Source organism: Malaya genurostris, chromosome 2, assembly GCF_030247185.1.
Source record: "Malaya genurostris strain Urasoe2022 chromosome 2, Malgen_1.1, whole genome shotgun sequence".
In the NCBI taxonomy this organism is placed as follows: domain Eukaryota; kingdom Metazoa; phylum Arthropoda; class Insecta; order Diptera; family Culicidae; genus Malaya; species Malaya genurostris.
In genome coordinates, this window is record NC_080571.1 from 53011238 (window position 1) to 53031516 (window position 20279).

The following is a 20279-nucleotide window of genomic DNA, read 5'->3' on the forward strand; positions in this document are numbered from 1 at the left end:
GCAGCGATGTTCATTGGCAAATGATGATATTTAAATGTCGGAAGTTCAATACGCAATAGCAATATGCAATGCAAATTCAGCGAAAAAGTAATACTTTCTTAATATTGATTATGGAGGCAAAAGAATTTGTTTTAATTCCAGGGTTGATTTACACCCATGGTTTAATTAGATTAAAAACGATTAAACATGAATTTGATTTATAGAAGTAACATGTAACTGAGGCAAGCATCTTTTTTCAAAAATCATAGCAACTAAGAAGAATAACTAACAAAAATTGTTATTACTAACTTAATATTCATTCAGTACCTTACTACGATCAAGAAATAAAGGCTTTATTTGATTAATGCTCGATATCTTGTTTACCATTTTTGAGCACTCTAATCACTCGCCGAACGTTCGAGATGTTGGCTACAATAGCACTTTAAAGAACGCTCTATTCTTACCACCGGGCGGGTTTGAACGCTTGTTTGTGTTCGCTCTACCCAAGTTCTGCGCTCCTGTTACTTTTGTGTATGAAATTAAAGTAAATAGTGTAAATATTTTTGAAACTGCTTTATGAAACATGCTTCGAGCTTGATCAGATTGCATATTAAGCATTGGATCAAAATCAAATACGGTATGAGAGTACGAGTAGGAGCAGAAGTGCGACTATCTATGGGGAATAGCTTCAGTAAGAGTGTGCACGCCAATGAGTTGGCCGGCGGAAGAGTGAGCGGTGGAATATGCATGATAGGAGTGCTCGGTGTTTCATCGTCACTCACAATAAAGCACTACGAATCGGACCCAAGTGGGTTGCGTGAAAGGCATCGACTAACCCATCACACTATATCAGTCCCCAGTAGAACTCCATTTTTTGGCTTCGACGAAGTCCCGGGCTCGTGCATGGATTGGTATGACGTGGACTAGCCGTTGTTAAAATTCGTTCTCGACAAGAGAGTGCAATGAGAGAAAACCATAAACAAAAACACGCACATAAAGGCCATAGTCTCAGAGGATTGAATCATTTAAATTTTTCACACTCATTACACTCTCTCAGTGCGCCTATGGGACGACGCAAGATTGTTGAGAATGAATTTTAACGACGACTAGTCCACGTCATACCAATACATGCGCGAGCCTAGTGCTTCAGTGATTAAAGCAGTTCAAATTCAACTGCCATCACGCGCCTAGCAGTCCAATTTAAACCACTAGCTTAGCACTGATCAGTCGAAGGCAAAACGCGAAGAAACAGAAACAAAATATGTGATTTTTGCACAAACCAATAGAACCCCTAAATGTTCAATAGGAATTGGCTTTTAGTGTAGTATTCGTGTATCGACATAAAGGTTATGACATGAAAATTTTTGAAAAAAAAATAAAATGTGAAATCATCATGGCTCCAACACAAAGCGGTTTGCGGATATTCTTTGACGTAGCAAAATTCGTGGAAATTCTTCAACGTGGACCAAGATTCGCGAAAGGCGAAGTGCAATCTATGTGGCAAGAAATATGCGTATTCTGTTGGCATAACAAATTTATGGAAAAACTTTTCTGTACTTCATAAAATAACGCCACAATCGACAATTTTATTTTATTTAGAAATGATTGCTGCGCAAGTAGCAATTGATACTTACAGATATCGATACTTTGTTGCCTTTTGATACCCTGTATCGATACCCAAAATTTCGGTATCCCGATACCCTTGGTATCGATACTTTGCCTTCCGAGTACCATCCCTACTATCTGGGACGTTTTTTTTGTCGTGAATACGACTTACTTTACTATGGGGCGCCTTTTCAAAATGTATCCTTTGAGAGAGTGATAAGTTTTTGATCGTGAAAATCTCTTGTTGTTGTATCTAACGAATCAACATAATTTTTGCTACATGCCATCGGAAATATGATCACAATTTTATGATAAAATATTCAGTTATGTGACATAATCTCAAATAATACAAAATTAAACTTTTCCAAAATGTTTGGTTTAAACGTTGATACTCGTTTAAAGGCGATTTTGCACGGATAGACCGAATTCAGCATTTTGGCGAAAAAATTAGTTGATTTTCTGATTTTAGTTAGTTATTTTTTGAGACAACTAAAAAAATATTACTTTTGCTAATTTAGATTTTCTATTTCTGATTCCCTTAATAATAATAAAATATTTGTTGAATTGGCTATTTACCTTTTTTTATATATATAATAAATAGGTATAGAATTCGCTCAAACTTTCGAAAAATTTTCCGAGGCCCGGAGGGCCGAATGTCATATACCAATCGATTCAGCTTGACGAACTGAGCAAATGTCTGAGTGTGTGTGTGTGTGTATGTGTGTGTGTCTGTATGTGTGTTGTCAACTAAGAGGTCGAGATCTCAGAGATGGCTGGACCGATTTTGATCAAACTAGTCGCAAATGAAAGGTCTCTCCGTCACCCAGAACGCTATTGAATGGTTTTGAGATCGGATGTTTACTTTTTGAGTTTCCAGACTTAGATTTCGCTCGGTAATACCTATCCAACAAGCCATAGATTGTTAAAATCCGTCCATTTTTAACGGAGATATCGATATTTTTGTGTAAGCCTTATTCCAGTAGAAGGAAAAGACCGAAATTAGCATTTTGGCGAAAAAATTAGTTGATTTTCTGATTTTAGTTAGTTATTTTTTGAGACAACTAAAAAAATCTTACTTTTGCTAATTTAGATTTTTTAATTCTGATTCTCTTAATAATAATAAAATATTTGTTGAAATGGCTATTTTTTCAATTGAATTCACCAATTCAACGTGCTGTCATTTCTTAGCTAAGGCACACTTCATTTCCATTCAACTAATTTTTTAGTTGAGTTAGAGAAATAAAACGTTGTTTTCAACCAACATAAATGGTTGAATTGGTTTTTGCAATTAGCAGCTATATGGCGCTCGTTAACACCGTAATGACTACTAGCCACTAGATGGCACACTACTACCGAAAAAAATTTCAGTCGCGGTTATCTTTTCTATATTTGCAGGTATAAATACGATGTTGTATTGGAGAAAAAGGCATAAGCGAAACATAAACTTCTTTTTGAAAAATTTTACTTCTAAATCGCTGTTTTCTTCATTCGACTTCGCGAAATCGACTCTCTCACTGAAAACTTTAAGCACTCGGAAAACAAAAACCGAATACAAGTAGTACACCGGACGGCGTAGCCCGGAATGAGAAGATACAAAAAAACATCATTTGACGTATACAATTAGAGTGCAACATTCGAAACTCACTTCACTGTTTCCCGTAAAAACATTATTACCCACAATCGCTTCACATGCGCACAAATTCTGAATAAATACACTTTCCACTAAGAGTTTACGTCATTTTTACAAATCGAATCAGAAATTTATATATGGATATATCGTAACATATGCGAAAAACATCAAAACAATTTGCAAGCAGTTTCAACAAGACTGTCCTTTTTAGCTTTTTAATGGATTGTTTTGCTTTGACACTTCTCATGGGTTTTTGGGTAATAAACTTGTTAATTAAACCAATTTCATTTTTGTGTTCTTTGTGCTGTCCTCCAGTAATGATGGTGATAGATAAATAGAAACAAATTTTCTGATTTTAATAACAAATTAGTTGTCAATGAGAATTTCATGTTGGATTGAAATATTGCTGGTTTTTGTCCAGGATATTCGCCAACTAAACAAATTCTCTAGAAGTAAGAGCAAAGTAAATTCTCAATTTTAACTAATTTCATAGTTATTTTGGAAATTTTGTTGTTAAAATCAACTAAATCAAAAACAGTAATACGAATTAGGCACAGAGCTAATTTCGGTCGTTCCGTGCAATATTATACGAAATCGGGGTGAACGGGGTTAATGAGTAGATATCAGAAAACGATGTTTGAGGTAGTTCTAACATCCAATATGGTGACTTCCGGTGTCTTGATATTCCTTGAAAACCCTTGCAATATGGATATTTTCGGAACGGGATTGATGAGTAGATATCAGAAAACGATGTTTGAGGTGTTTCTGACATCCAGTATGGTGAATTCCGTTTTTTTTTATATTCCTTCAAACCCCTTACATAATAGGTATTTTCAGAATGGAATTGATGAGTAGTTGTCAGAAAACGATGTTTGAGGTGGTTCTTAAATCCAAGATAGTAACTTCCGATTTGTTGATATTCCTTGAAACCCCTTACAATATGGGTACTTTCGGAAAGAGATTTAAAAGTAGACGTCGGAAAATTATATTTAAGGTGGTTTTGAAATGCAAAACAGTGACTTCCGGTTTATTAGTATCTTTTGAAAGTTTTTGCCATTTTCCTTTAACTTGGTATTCCTTCAAAGCACTATACCGTTCCGAAAATATCCATATTGTAAGGATTTTCAAGGAATATAAATAAACCGGAAGTCACCATCTTGGATTTGAGAATCACCTCAAACATTGTTTACTGACATCTAGTCATCAATCCCGTTCCGAAAATACCCATATTGCAAGGGTTTTCAAGGAATATCAACAAACCGGAAGTCGCCATCTTGAATTCCAAAACTACCTCAAACATCGTTTTCTGATATCTACTCATCAATTCCGTTCCGAAAATACCCATATTGTATGTGTTTTCAAGGAGAATCAACAAACCGGAAGTTGCCATCTTGGATTTCAGAACCACTTCAAACATCATTTTCCGACATCTACCCATCAATTCTGTTCCGAAAATACTCATATTGCAAGGGTTTTCGAGGAATATCAATCAACCGGAAGTCGCCATCTTGGATTTAAGAACCACCTCAAACATCGTTTTCTGATATCTACTCATTAACCCCTTTCCGAAAATACCCATATTGTAAGAGTTTTCGAGGGATATCAACAAACCGGAAGTCGCCATCTTGAATTTCAAAACTAGCTCAAACATCGTTTTCTGACATCTACTCATCAATTCCGTTCCGAAAATACCCATATTGTATGGGTTTTCAAGGAAAATCAACAAGCCGGAAGTCGCCATCTTGGATTTCAGAACCACTTCAAACATCATTTTCCGACATCTACTCATCAATTCCGTTCCGAAAATACTCATATTGCAAGGGTTTTCGAGGAATATCAATCAACCGGAAGTCGCCATCTTGGATTTCCAAAATACCTCAAACATCATTTTCCGGAATCTGCTCTTTAAACCCGTTCCAAAAATACCCATATTGTAGTAGTTTCCATGGAGTCGGAAATCGCTTTCGATGAATGACAAAACCTCTTTTTACGAAGTAGGTTCGTAAAAAAAGTTTACGTTATTTGGGATTTGGTTCGTAAAAAAAGATTACGTTATTTGGGATTTGGTTCGTAAAAAGAGGTACGTAAAAAGAGGTAACGTATAAAAAGTGTTCGTAAACGGAGGTTTGGGTGTACCTGTGGTTTGCGGTCGTCGATTTTCTTCACGGCGGGCACAATTAACGCCAAGGTGTACGAGGAAGAATGTTTGAAGAAGAGAATGCTGCCACTGTACAGAAAGCATAAGGTTCCCCCTCTCTTCTGGCCGGATTTGGCTTCAGCCCACTACGCCAACTCCATTCTACAGTGGTTGTCAAAAAATAATGTACAATTCGTGGAAAAGGACATCAACCCACCGAACTACCCGGATCTCCGGCCAATTGAAAGGTATTGGGCAATTGTCAAGCGGCACTTTCGGAAGGAAGGTACAGTGTCCCAAAAAATGCAGGAGTTCAACAGAAACGGGACAGCTGCTACCAGGAAAGTCACAAAAGTAACTGCGCAGAATTTAATGAAGAATGTCAAGTCCAAAGTGCGAGCGTTTCAGAGAAACTAGGATTTTCTTCAATATAATCAGTGAAATGCATAAAAATTTAATTTTTCTGCAATATATCGAAAACTGATTTTCTGCAATATATCGAATGACTGATTTTTAAAAAGGGCGTATGTATGTATCGATTTTTTTGATAACTTTTATTTTAAAGCTCTCATTAAAACCGACATATTGATGGCTATCCCATCCGTGCCTTTTGATAACTGAAGAAGTTACAGCTAAAACAATTTACAGATATATTCGAAATTTCTAGTTCTCGTTCATATATTTATTTATTTCTAGCAGGAAAGAGCCAAATGGAGCTGAAATATTAATCTCTCACTCCAGCAGGCATAAAACCTCATCATCGTTTATATCAACAGATTACAACAATCCAACAGATACATGTATGTACTTAATACTATCAATTAAAACGAACCCCAGCTAACTAACTCTATAGGAATCAGATGACACTAAACCCATCGGGTATACGATGGTGCTTTTGCATTGAAACTAGAGAAGAAAATAAATATGCTTTAAAATGGGAGGTAGGAGGAGGGAGTGGTGAATGAGAGTTGGCGAACGAAACGGGGTTAGGTTTGGCATGTAGATCTAATTAGTGGTCGAAAAAGATGGTGGAAGACGGATAAAAAAAGAGGGCGAGCAAACGTGGTTAGAACCGACATATAGATCTAATTAGTGTTCGAAAAGTTAGGAAAAGAACGATGTAGAGCGGAGAAGAGGAGATAAAACAGGATTAGTAACAACGAGCGAATTTATTAGTTTTCAATGGAGATGGTGGAGAGAACAAAAGGGTGGTCGAGCGGAAAGAATTAACATTAGTATTATAACTGCAAAAATAAAGAATCATGGAATAATCGTTGTATCGCATTACGAGAGAGATGAAAATCAAATTCCTGTGAGAAACTATTGAATAAACGGCACATTATATCCGTAATTGGTTCTAGCACGGGGAATTCGTATAAATGGATGAGAACGAAGGCTTCGACGTTGAATGTCAAAATTGATCAATTGTAGGAGATCAGGACTGTCAACACGAGATTGAATTGGATCAGCAATAAAGACAGCCTTGCAAACGTTCCTACGTACAGACAGCGGATCTAACTCAATAAGCCGACAGCGATATTTGTAACTAGGAAGGTTGAATGGGTCCCTCCATGGTAAATTGCGGAGTGCAAATCTAACGAAATTGCGTTGAACACTTTCGACACGATCAATGGCGATTGGATAATGAGGCGACCAAACGATAGCTGCGTATTCTAATGTTGATCGAACTAGCGCACAATAAAGAGTCTTCAGGCAGTGTATATTGGTAAAGTTTTTAGTGATCCGAAATATGAAGCCTAAGAGTTTAGAAGCTTTCGAAATTACATAATCGACATGATTTTTGAAATCCAATTTGTGATCGAGAATAACACCTAAGTCCTTAACCGAGGATTCACGTTTGAGGACATTTTGCAAGAGATGATAGTCATATGTAATTATTGAGAGTTTTCGGAAAAAAGATATAATGTAGCATTTGGAAGCGTTTAGTACCATCCTGTTATTGTGGCACCATTTGGCGAACGTGTCTAGCTGAGCTAGCAGAAAACGTGCATCTTCTAGTTCCTTTAAAGGATGATATAGTTTGAAGTCGTCAGCAAATGATAGTTTGAAACATTTCACGGAGAAGTTGAGATCATTGAGGTAGAGTAAAAATACAAACAGTCCTAAGTGGCTTCCTTGAGGTACTCCAGAACTATCAGTAAAAGGAACTGTTGTGAGGTTTCCTGTTTTCACCGACATCTCGCGACCAATAAGATATGAACGCATCCAATCCAGTAAAGCGTCACTAAAGCCCAGTCTGTTGAGTTTAGCAATTGTTATTTGATGATTTATTTTATCGAATGCCGTTGAAAAATCTGTGTAGATAGCATCAACCTGTAGATGCGATTGTAGAGATCGGATGATTAAAGATGTGTAGCTCGTTGAAAGATAATCGTTTAAACAGTAGCACTAACGTTTTTCGCACCGTCGGCGTTGGAAAAAACTCGGCGAGGAATATCGGTGGTAACCAAATGGATTTTATCCCGGATCCGGGACTCCAATACATACACACGCCGGTAGCTCAGTCACCGCCGATAAGGAAAAAGGCGGATGGATAATGTCAGAGACAAAACTGGATGTCGTGAATACGAAAACTGACATGTTCCTCAACACTTCCGAATATCAATTAGTTGATTAATTGTATGAAATATGCAAGCATTCCCTTTTTTTCCATAAATACGTTTATTTCCTAAGGCAATTCACATAAGTTTTTCTTCGCCGTAACATTATTTTTACATAGAATTCTCATCCTAATATAATACTAATACAGTCACAACGATTTGAGTTTAATAAAACATATTACTCTTATTATAAAATATCATATTATTTGAACTAAACGATTAACTGCTATAAATTATAAAATATTCTGAAATTTTTATACATTTTGTTGTTGATTAAGCATTCCCCTTTTTCACATTTTTCGCAAAAACAAAGACGGCTTCACTTGATCTCGATTACTGCGAATTTCACACAGCGAATAGTGCACAAATCTAATCAAACTATTCTAGATTTACACTAAACTGAGGATATTTACCTTCGATTTGCAAAGAAGAAATCCTAATAGTTCTTTAGAGAACTTTTAGAGTCATTAGAATGGCTGATTTTGTGTGATGCTCCCCACCGTTGTCCTCTTTTCGTTGTTTTTTCACCAATGAAAACGACTAGCAGCTGTGACGTAATCGCTCTTGTTGGAAGCGAAACTAGCTTTGCAAACGACACACAATACATCTGCTCGCAGTGGCGATAGAATCCAAACTGATAAAATTTTTGTTAAGAGGTTTAATGTCGATTATTTGCCTTTCATTGAAAGAAACTATCAGGATGCTGTACGGGGTTCATTCCTGCCTTTAAGAAGGACCAAATTGTGGAACTCACTACGATATTAAGCACTGTTCGCAACATTTTTCTCAAACGATTTGTTGTACAGCAGTAGATATTTTGTTCTCTTCCTCAGAACGCGTTCTGATTGGCTGGTGTTGACATCTTTTGCTATACACGTTTAAGTTGAAAAATTTCGATTCTATTGGTAGTTAGATTATATAATTCCTTTCACAGCTCAATGAGCTTTAAAAATACGAGAAAGGCACACGGAACGACCGAAATTAGCTCTGTGCCTAATTCGTATTACTGTTTTTGAATTAGTTGATTTTAACAACAAAATTTCCAAAACAACTATGAAATTAGTTAAAATTGAGAATTTACTTTGCTGGAAAAAACTCTTACTTCTAGAGAATTTGTTTAGTTGGCGAATATCCTGGACAAAAACCAGCAATATTTCAATCCAACACGAAATTCTCATTGACAACTAATTTATTATTAAAATCAGAAAATTTGTTTCTATTTATCTATCACCATCATTACTGGAGGACAGCACAAAAAACACAAAAATGAAATTGGTTTAATTAACAAGTTTATTAGCCAAAAACCCATGAGAAGTGTCAAAGCAAAACAATCCATTAAAAAGCTAAAAAGGACAGTCTTGCTGAAACTGCTTGCAAATTGTTTTGATGTTTTTCGCATATGTTACGATATATCCATATATAAAATTCTGATTCGATTTGTAAAAATGACGTAAACTCTTAGTGGAAAGTGTATTTATTCAGAATTTGTGCGCATGTGAAGCGATTGTGCGAAATAATGTTTTTACGCGGAACAGTGAAGTGAGTTTCGAATGTTGCACTCTAATTGTATATGTCAAATGATGTTTTTTGAATCTTCCAACCTTCCGGGCTACGCCGTCCGGTGTATTAGTTGTATTCGGTTTTTGTTTTCCGAGTGCTCAAAGTTTTCAGTGAGAGAGTCGATTTCGCGAAGTCGAATGAAGAAAGCAGCGCTTTAGAAGAAAAATTTTCAAAAAGTAGTTTATGTTTCGCTTATGTCTTTTTCTCCGATACAACATCGTATTTATACCTGCCAATATAGAAAAAACTACCGCGACTGAAATATTTTTCGGTAGTAGTGTGCCATCTAGTGGCTAGTAGTCATTACGATGTTAACGTTTTTTTCGGTGATAGTGCGCCACATAGCTGCAAATTGCAGAAGCCAATTCAACCATTTATGTTGGTTGAAAACAACGTTTTAATTCTCTAACTCAACTAAAAAATTAGTTGAATGGAAATGAAGTGTGCCTTAGCTAAGAAATGACAGCACGTTGAATTGGTGAATTCAATTGAAAAAATAGCCAATTCAACAAATATTTTATTATTATTAAGGGAATCAGAAATAGAAAATCTAAATTAGCAAAAGTAAGATTTTTTTAGTTGTCTCAAAAAATAACTAACTAAAATCAGAAAATCAACTAATTTTTTCGCCAAAATGCTGAATTCGGTCTTTCTTTCGCGTTTCCGGATCATTTCGACTCATCATTGAAACGATAAACCTTACCGAAACCGATCGATTGCACAGCTGTTATTGACATGTAAACAAACATGTCACCGCAAAACACGCTGCAAAAAAATTAAGCCTTTTCAGAGTAATAACTGTTTGAATGTTGCTAACTACTTATCGATACACTCCTTAAATAAAAGTAAATATCGGATTTGTTAGCACATACCCTGATGGTAGCAAGTGGAAGAAGAAACATTCACTGAGGGATAATAGCTATTTTTCGTGAACAAAACATACAGCACAAGAAGCGTAGATCCATTTTAGTGTTACCGAGAAAAGATAACAAGTGATAATAGTTTTTTGCGAAGATTTATCTGCCATTGTGTAAAAACCTTAATTGTAAAGTAATAAAAGTAAATAAAAGAAGTTTAAAGAAGAACAAAAAAAAATTATTATTTCTAATTGTGAAAAGCACCCCTCCAATCCTCGACGCACGCCGCTCGGACTGAGCGGCAATGCAGGTTATTCAAATGATATAAACGATTTATTCGGAGTCAACAACAAAATACGCAAACTAATTTCAGTTGAGGTTAGGTCCACTAAACATAACCCTAACGGCTATTATTTTCTCACGCTTGAAAGCAGTTAGAATTGAAGGTTGATAGAGTCGAGCTCGACTCTTTACAATTCGACTACATGACGCTTTAATATAGTGGTAGCTATAAAATTAACGCCAATAGCCTGAAAATGCCGTTATTATTTTGCCATGTACAACGCCAATCTGGCAGCCGGTGCTACCGGTCCATATTTACTTCCTAGTGCCAAAGTAATATTCTTCCGCTTCCAAATCTGAATGCCGAACTAACGAATACCAATGAAGATAAAGTTCAGAAAAAATAGAATAAAGTTAAAATAGTGGTTTAAACAACCTTATGTAAACAAATACAAACCATTACGATTCGTAGTTTAACAACATTTTTTTCAGATGATGATCGAATACACGCAAGCAGCAGGGATAGCATGTGGTAAGTGGGAACCATGACATTATTTTCCGGTTGCGGAACGGACCGAGTGTTGACAATACGTGGAAAGCCATTTGCAGTTTTAGTTTTATTTTTGCTCGTCTGGCTAAACCAATTTATGGTTATTGTCAAAGTCGGGACATGTCGAACAAATTACGTGGCACAGCAAGGGAATTTCGAACTATACGGCCGGCCGGTCGGTTGGCACTTTATCACTCTCCCTGGATCGGAAGTGGTGGGTTGTGTGTTGAGTTGACTTTATTCGTAGCTGCGATTGCCAAATTTTGTGATTTCTGTTTGCCTCGTTTCCACAAATCGACTCCTATCTCCCTATCAGATGCACCTGAACGATGGCGCTAAATGCCGTCCCCGGGAATCCGTTGGAAAGTTAGGGCCACCGAACTGAAAGAAGAGAAAAACGGGATCGATATCAACGACACCGGCTGTCGTAAAAGAACTCGTTACAAAAACGCTGAAATTTAAAACCACCCCGTGCTTATCTATCACCCGTCGCGGTCCAAATTGTTTCGCAAGTACGCTCTGCGCCCTCATAAAACACCAACCATAAATTGGAGCTGAGCACCGGTTTCGTCCCCGTGACGTCGGTGCCGCCGTTTTTGTTTCACCCGTGTGCACACTTTTCGCTGCAGTTTGGCTCCATAAAAACCTCATCTACAACTACTTAGCACACCTTCACACTACGGCAGGCGATATTCGCTCGCTCTGCAGTCGGCAAAACAACAACCTGCAACAGTTTGATAAAATTTATTTCGTCACCGTCGAAATTATCAACAAACATGAATTTTGTATACTTTAGGTTGCGATTTTTTTGTTGCTGTATGCGTTACAACAACCGAAAGCTGCAACCGCCCTCACAGCAACCGAACGGTAGCAAGGATATGATGGAATATTTTGCGGTTCTTGCAGGAATTGTGCCTGAATATGGTTTGCTGATAATCCAAAATCGTCGTCGTTTCTTGAGGAAATGTAGTGAGTTGGATGTTATTTCTTTTTTGTTGGTTTCGAAAATGGACTCGATTGATGGACTTGACGTGTTTGTTTAAAATGTTAGCGCCATTTAGAACTTTGCTGTCACACTAAACGATGGATGTGTGGGACAGAAATGGGTGTTATGTTCTATTCAAAGTTGCGACATAAAAAATGCATTTTTATGACCATCATCAAACTGTCGAGCGAAATACAGACTGAGTTCAAAGTTCTTCATTTACCTACCATCAAACTATGATGTAAACTTTTTTTTTCCTGAATGAAAGAGATATTTATTTGCTCTTCCAGTAACACATCGCCAATAAATGGAGAAACATCAAACAATTTATAGTAAAGTAATTAGTCGAAACAGTTATTTTCAGTGATAGTGCAACTGTGGCAAGTGTGAAGAGTGTTTAAAGTGTTATTTATTGAATAAAGACTGTCCCAGAAAGTATGGACGCACTTTGATTTCACTGTAAATAATTCACAAGTGTTAGATATTCAAATTTTATTCGATATACTGATAATATTAGACTACAACAACAGAATATTATTCACAACATTTGCTATTTAGCCATTGTAGAGTAGCTGGCGCACCTTCTTGAGAACGTTCCTCATTAAATTCCGTACAGACTTCTTGGCGACAAGTTTTGACAATTTTTTCCAATCTTTTTCGAACTGTAGAACGGTTTAGGCTGCCGAGACATGTTTCCTAAGATGTACCTTCGTTATTTCCCAAAATTCCTCAATTGGTCGAAGTTGTGGACAATTTGGTGGATTCATGTCTTTTGGGACGAAAGTGACATTTTTGGTAGTATACCATTCTACCGTTGATTTCGAGTAGTGGCAAGAAGCAAGATCTGGCCAGAACACAACAGGATCCTTGTGGCTTAGAATCATGGGTAGAAGTCGTTTTTGTAAACATTCCTTGATGTATATTTCGCTGTTCATTGAAGCAGTGGTGATGAAGGGTTTCGAAATCTTACCGCAACTACAAATTGCTTGCCAGACCATAGTTTTGTCGAGTGAAGTGAATTTAGGTCCTTATTACGGAAGCCGCTTCAGAAAAAAAAGTAATTACTTGGATGAACTTGATGTCATTATGAACATTACGCCACCAACATTTTGTCGAAAACATTAATTTTTTCCACTACAGTGATCGCTTCACTATGCGTGATACTGGTAATAGGTAAAATCAAGTGAAATGACATGTAAGTGAAGTGAATGTGAAAGTGAGAATAGTAATAAGGGCCTTGACTTCGAAGTGCCCACTTTTTTGGTCACATCCCGAACTGAAACCTTCTTCTTTTGCTCGAACGTCTTCAGTATACGTTTATCCAACTGAGGGTTAGCAGGACCTTTTTTCGACCCGTTTTCGGTTTATCCTCAAAGGTGTTATCATCACCGAACTTCCTGATTGCATTTCGCACGGTTTTTTCACTTACTCCTTCCAATTTTGCTAGCTTTCTCAGTGACATTCCGCGTTCTGTGCACCATTTGTGCACAATTTTTCGACGTTGTTCTGCTGAAAGTCCACGCATTTCGAAACAAACTAATGAAAACGAATAAACAACTGCACAAGTGGTTAGAGAAGAGTGTAAACAACAGGGCGCAGCCATAAAAATTGACAGATTCTGGACAATTGCGAAATGGCAGCGGTTTTTGGTTGCGTCCATACTTTCTGGGATAATTTCTAATGCTGATTCGCGAAACTAAAAAATCCGCAAGCGACGGATGCTGCGAATTTACCGTCCAAAATTAAACGATGTCAACCGATCGAAGTGCCATCTGCATATCATTGTCGGTGTTATCAGATTTAAATGGAATCTGAAAATGTACAAGTCAATCGTGTGATTCAAGCTGAAAATCTAAAATTGGTCTGCAACAAACCCATTCGCGATTGTTTTATTTATTTATTGTTTATTTTATTTTTTCAGTAGTGGTGTGTAATCTCGCGTTGTTAACAGCAATGTGAGTAGGAGAAACAGGATACTGGTGAGATCGTTCCTTAGAGATATTGCATATTTTTCTTATTCAATGTTTATTATATTTTTTCTTACATTTATTGCGACCGTTCTTAACAAGGACGTTTGTAAATACAGTTTAGACTGCGAGAAGGTATATTTTGTATTTTATTAATTTGGTTAGGGAGTAGATATCGACATTGTTGTTCAATCGAGTAATATTTTGACAGTATTACGGGTGTCACAATGCATTAAATGTATGAATTGATAGTGTACTTCCCGACGGCCGTAGTTCTACGAGTTTCGGAAGAAATTTCGTATTTTCTTCGTAGGAAGCACATATTAAAGCAAATCGCGATAAAGTTGCAACATTTTCTTGGTAGCTGGCTACCCATAGCAATAAACGCATGATAATATTATTCGAAAATTTACTAACAAACAGCCTCTTCCTGTGATGCATGCGGAAATGAAGAGGGTTCCACCACAATCCGTTACAAACCGCTGTGTGATCTTCCAACATAAATAACATTCACAATTCTTGTAGCTTTTCTACATTTCGTCTTCGACTTTTTATGGTATAAAAGTTTCAAATCAGTTGTCATATGTTCGAGTCACGACCTGGAAGGATTGTTAGTGTCTGTATGATCATAACACCATCCATAAAATGATAAAATTTCACAAAAGGCTTTGCTTTGGTAAGTTTAAATTCAACTTCAAATTTGTAGTACTTAATTAAAATCACCATTTGTGTCTATTAAGTGGTTCTCATGAGATGAGTCTTTCGTCCTGTGAATCAAAAACTTTTCCAATTTTTTTTAAAGTATTAGTAAATTCTAGGGAAGATTTAACAACTTTTCTCTTGCAAAAATTCTGACAACGCCCCAAATTAACACTGGAATAATATGAGTTGTTCTCGAGTCTGTAACTACCGGTAAGTCCGGCTGCGAACAATACTGAGACTCCCCGATTCAAAAACCCAGAGTCGGTACGCTTATCCGGGTTTCGCGGGTTGCAGGGAAAATGCTTGAGTATGTCGAGGTTAAACTCAGGATTTAACTTTACAAATTTGTCACAATTTATTGTTTCCTTTTTCCCAGTTTCCTAATTCTATCTGACCTTATTAGAATGATGGGACCGTCTCCTTCGCAACACAACCTTGCTTCACCGTTCGCTTTTTGTAGTACTTCCGCTCGGTGTTCTATTTTCCAGCTTCCTCGTTCGCTCTACACTACGGATTGGAACATTAGGTCCAAGTATTACACAATGGCGGAGTAATCAGCGGTAATTGATTAATTGTAATTGATCCATTCAAAGCTGCGGGGTTCTGCTGTTCACAATATTTTTCTATCACACGTTTAGACACAATCTTCCAAAATTTGATTTATCGTCTCACGAGCGCTTTAAACTTGCGACTACTTCTTTTAGATAATTCCGGAAAAGTGATCGAAGCAGTTCTATCGATGAACCTTAAGAGCTCATTATCATTTTCTCGAGGCCATTGCCCTTGCCCTGCGCCTAGAGTGATTATATCTGTCGCTAATTTAAGCCCCTTGCCATCTCTTTCTCGCTTCTCTCCACCTTAAATTTCCGCCCGTATGCGGCTTTCCTTTCAGTGAAAGCTGCAGGTTGAAAACTGGTTGTGGATGGGCTGTGTGCTTGCGGTAGGTTGCCTACTACTTTTGACTATGAGAAAATAACCCCCACTTCCTGCATAACATTTCATTATAACATTTATAAAAACTACAAACAACACGCGAAAATCTCAAAAAATTCTTCTTCTTCAATTAGCGTTCGATTTATATTGAATTTACCAGGTATATTTGGCATTATGTCAATGTAACCCTCCTACTGATAGGGTCGGGGTCATTTCATAGAATGCCCTTTCGATGAAAGCAATTTCACTGAAAACCGTGTCGACATAAACCATTTCCAAAAAAAACCACCGGATGATAAAATTGTCACAATTTTCTATTGAAATTGATTTACAATAAATAAAGCGCCATCAAATCCATTCCGAATCCGAAAATTCTTATTGTAAGATTTGAAACATCAATAAACCGGAAGTCTTCCCGTGAACCCACACGGACCAAAGGATTGGTCCAACATTATACTGATTTCCAAATTATACTGATTTCACGAGCCACTACCTAGCGCCAACTGAAGGCTGAATCTGCCAAACCACTGCGAACCCAATACGACATTACCTAATGATACTATCCCAGTTCTATGTTAGTCGTTGATTAAAATTAAAAAATGCCCTTTTAGAGCTTAAGCAGTGTGCCTTAAAAATTATATTATTAAATAAAAAACCGGAAGTCGCCATTTTGGATTATGGGACGTCTTCGAACTTGGATTTATGACATCTATTTCACAAACCCGTTTCAAAAATACCCATATTCTAAGGGTTTTCAAGAAATATCGACAAACCGGATGTCGCCGTACTGGATTTTGGAACGACCTCAAATAATGTTTTCCGATAACTATTTGTCAGACTAAAAATACCGGATACGAATATTGTTATAGACGAATTTTTCAAATTATGCAAAATCCTCTTTTTACGAAGAAGGTTCGTAAAATAGTATATTGAGGTCTTTTTATGCGTTTCTTAACGCGAAATTCCAAAATTATTCGAATTTCAACGCGGTTATCCAAAGTACGAATTTTTTCAGTTATTTTCATGCGTTTTATTTTACGCGGACAGCTGAAGTTACGCGCTTCTTTTCTAAGCGGATTTTTGAATTTACGCGTTTTTACGTAGATTTCCGGAGTTGGGCAGTATTTTTGTGCGGTACGTAGGGGTAGATGGGATAAAACGCACCCCCTAAGGAAATGTAGCTATATCATAACTATAAAGAATAACACGGAGGAGTTTCATGCATGACTATCTTCAGTAATCATTATTTCTCAAAATTACGTACAAATACTCACTGAATGCATTGAAAAATACATGAAATATCTTATTTTCCAAAACCCTTAAAATTTGTCTATTGAAATATATGCGGGGCATGACGCCCGATCGTGGAAAACATGAAAAATATACATTTTAAATTACGCGAAGTGACGATTAACTGAACATAGAAGCAGGATGATCTTAAACAACGGGTAAAAATCCATAAAAACAACGGATTAAAGCTCATGACAACCACGGGGCAATATGCACCCTCATTCTTCTTCTTGTTTAAAGAAAGCTTTAGACTTTTCGTTGACGAAATATTTGCCAGGTGGAAGGATGTTTACTATTATGCATTAAATTGATAACTTATGGATTATTTTTGTAAGCATTTTGCCTCACCCGATTCGGGTCGTTTTGGCCCCAAAATATGAGACGATAAATTTGACGATTTTTCTATAAAATTGCAAATACATCGTCTGTATTAGAACTGATTTTAGAAACTCGAATGATTGGCAAAGAAGTTTACTGGTTACATAATTAAAATCGTCTTACTCACCCCAGAAAATTACTATGGAGCGAATATCAAAAATTACTTATAACAGAAACATAATATGGTTTTTGGTTATTTTCCCAGATATGATTGAACCATCACTACCAAAATTTCATAGTAATCTGTTGTAATGGCGAACTTTCAGTTCCATTAAAATTTCAGTGAAAAAAATTGGTATCTGTTGAGGAAAGCAAAAGGTGCATTATGCCTCGGGGGTCGTTTATCCCCATCTTCCCCTATCTTCTGCGTAGGAATCACCTTTGTTATCCACCTAGAGGTGTAATGATACCTTTCTTATGTTGAGCAATTCCAGAAATGCCTAGCAGATCATCAGACTCGACCTTCTCCGATATGGATGAAACTTTGCACATGGCTTCAGTATGGCAAACCATAAGTTTTGAACCGATGGAGAGGTCAATCCGACTCACGACTAATATTTAAAAAGGGCGTATGTATTTTTGCATTTCACAAAAATTGCCTTTTTCAAATCGTTGTAACTCGGAAACCGTTTATTGTACAAAAATGGCGTCCAGGAAGTAGTTGTAGGGAATCGATTGTGCATTCTAAAAAAACATACACTGAAAAAAATCAGGGCTTCGATTTTGTTTGATAATTTTTTTTTTAAAGCTGTTATTCAAACCTACAGATTGATGGCTATCCCATCCGTGTTTTTTGACAAATGCAGAAGTTACAGCTAAAACAATTTACAGATATATTCGAAATTTCAAGTTCTCGTTGAAAGATAATCATTTAAACAGTAGAATATTATTCTACAGGTTAAAGGCAATAAATTTGTTCATGATATCCTTTCTTCTAAAAGTAGCTGTTCTTGAGATACTTGGATATTTAATTATAACACCATTTTTCATATTTCCATGAATTGTTTATTTGCTTGATATATCTACAATTATTACATGTACATGAATAATTCTAAATTACATTTAAGGTTTAAAGTTTTTAAGTTTAAGTTTTTAGCTTTTATAAGGATACCAAAATGATTCCAGGCACACAGAAATACCATTCTTTCGTTCCGATTTTAGAAACCACAATCGTCACAAGACTGTATTCGATAACTGTATAAAATTTCTTGTTGCCGTTCTGATACGGCACTTCATTATGCCGAGCTCGAACATTGGTTATAAGTGTGTGCACACACAGACAAATTGTGATCTCAATTAACTGATTCAATGGTTGTATAACACTCGGCTCTCCGGGCATCGGTTCAAACATAGGTTTTTCTCAACTATTGAATATCCTTCAAAACCGATTTTAATTCACCTAGAGATGCAATAATGCCTTTCTTATTCGTGGTATTATGAATAATTGATGCAAGTTTCAGAAATTTTTACGAATATTTCCGATATTGGAATAGCAAAGTAAAATTTGTATAGCCATAAACTTACGAGCCCTATTTACGCATTTTGTTTCATCATTTTCAGGAGAAGTTTCAAATATATGTTACTTTTCATTCATTAATTCCGAAACTGGAATTCGGATCCATTAAAAATGTCATAACCATTTATGGAACCGTCATACCTTCAATTGGAATTTAAATTTAAGGAAACTGGTTTAACTATTCCTAAAAAATCTAAGTGATCTAGGTACTTTCCTACATATTGGAATAATTTGCGTTAGAAAAAATGACGGTTGGACATTTGTACTTCATGAACTAAAAATTAGGACTGAATAAAGTTCTATAGCAATCTATGGACTCATGAGATCTTTCATTTGAATCTAAAGGGTGTAGGTTTTCCATAATTCTTAAAATATTTCTGATTTTTTAAAATTTTTTTGCTAAAAAGGTTTATTCAATTTTATTAATTTTAATAAAATCAAATCAGGAGAACCACCCTAACTCCACCAATATGGCAGTTAAAGGGTAAAAATTTTGGAAAAATCATCTCCAATATAAACCCTTTCAAACAGCGTATATCATTTTTTTCTGTTTGGGGGCAGTTTTTATATGAAAACCCGGGTGCACCATTTGTGAGAAACGGTCAAACCCTTTTCGACATATTGAAGTAAGTTCCATTTAGTAGTTTTCAATCACTATTTCTGGAACTCCCGGAACTCGCCGTCAGTTATGGCCGAAACTAGTTTGGTTTTCTTTAAAATAACTTGATCTACAATCTTTAATAATTAGCTAACCAGTTCTGACCTTTCTTCTTATGAAATAACACCCTTAAAAATGAAATTGTTGGAACTCCAAAACAGGAAGTCGGATCCAGATGAAAATCAAACAATTTTTTGTGGGATCCAATGCTCTTTCAGTTGAGCCGAAGTCCAGCCAATCCCGAGAGAAATTAGTGCACTTTTTTGCACCAATCGCCATGTAATTTATGAATTTGGTGCTGGTGAGCTTATTTCGTCCACATCCCTTGTCGCCATTTCAAGTAGCAGCGATTCATCAGCAATGCTATCGTTCCCCATCAGTTTGTTTCTCATTGGCAAAGTTAAATTGTCATTTCGCCGAATGACATTTCGCCGAATGGGTCATTTCGCCGAAAGGGACATTTCACCGATTTTCGCAATTGTCTTAATATTATAATTGAAATTGATTTAAAATAAACACAAATGAATGATCATACGTTAACGCCCGTTTTTTTTACCTACAATTGTACTTCTTGAATAAAGACTGATTCATGACCCTAAGAACAGAGTTCCCAAGTAAAACTTGTTGAC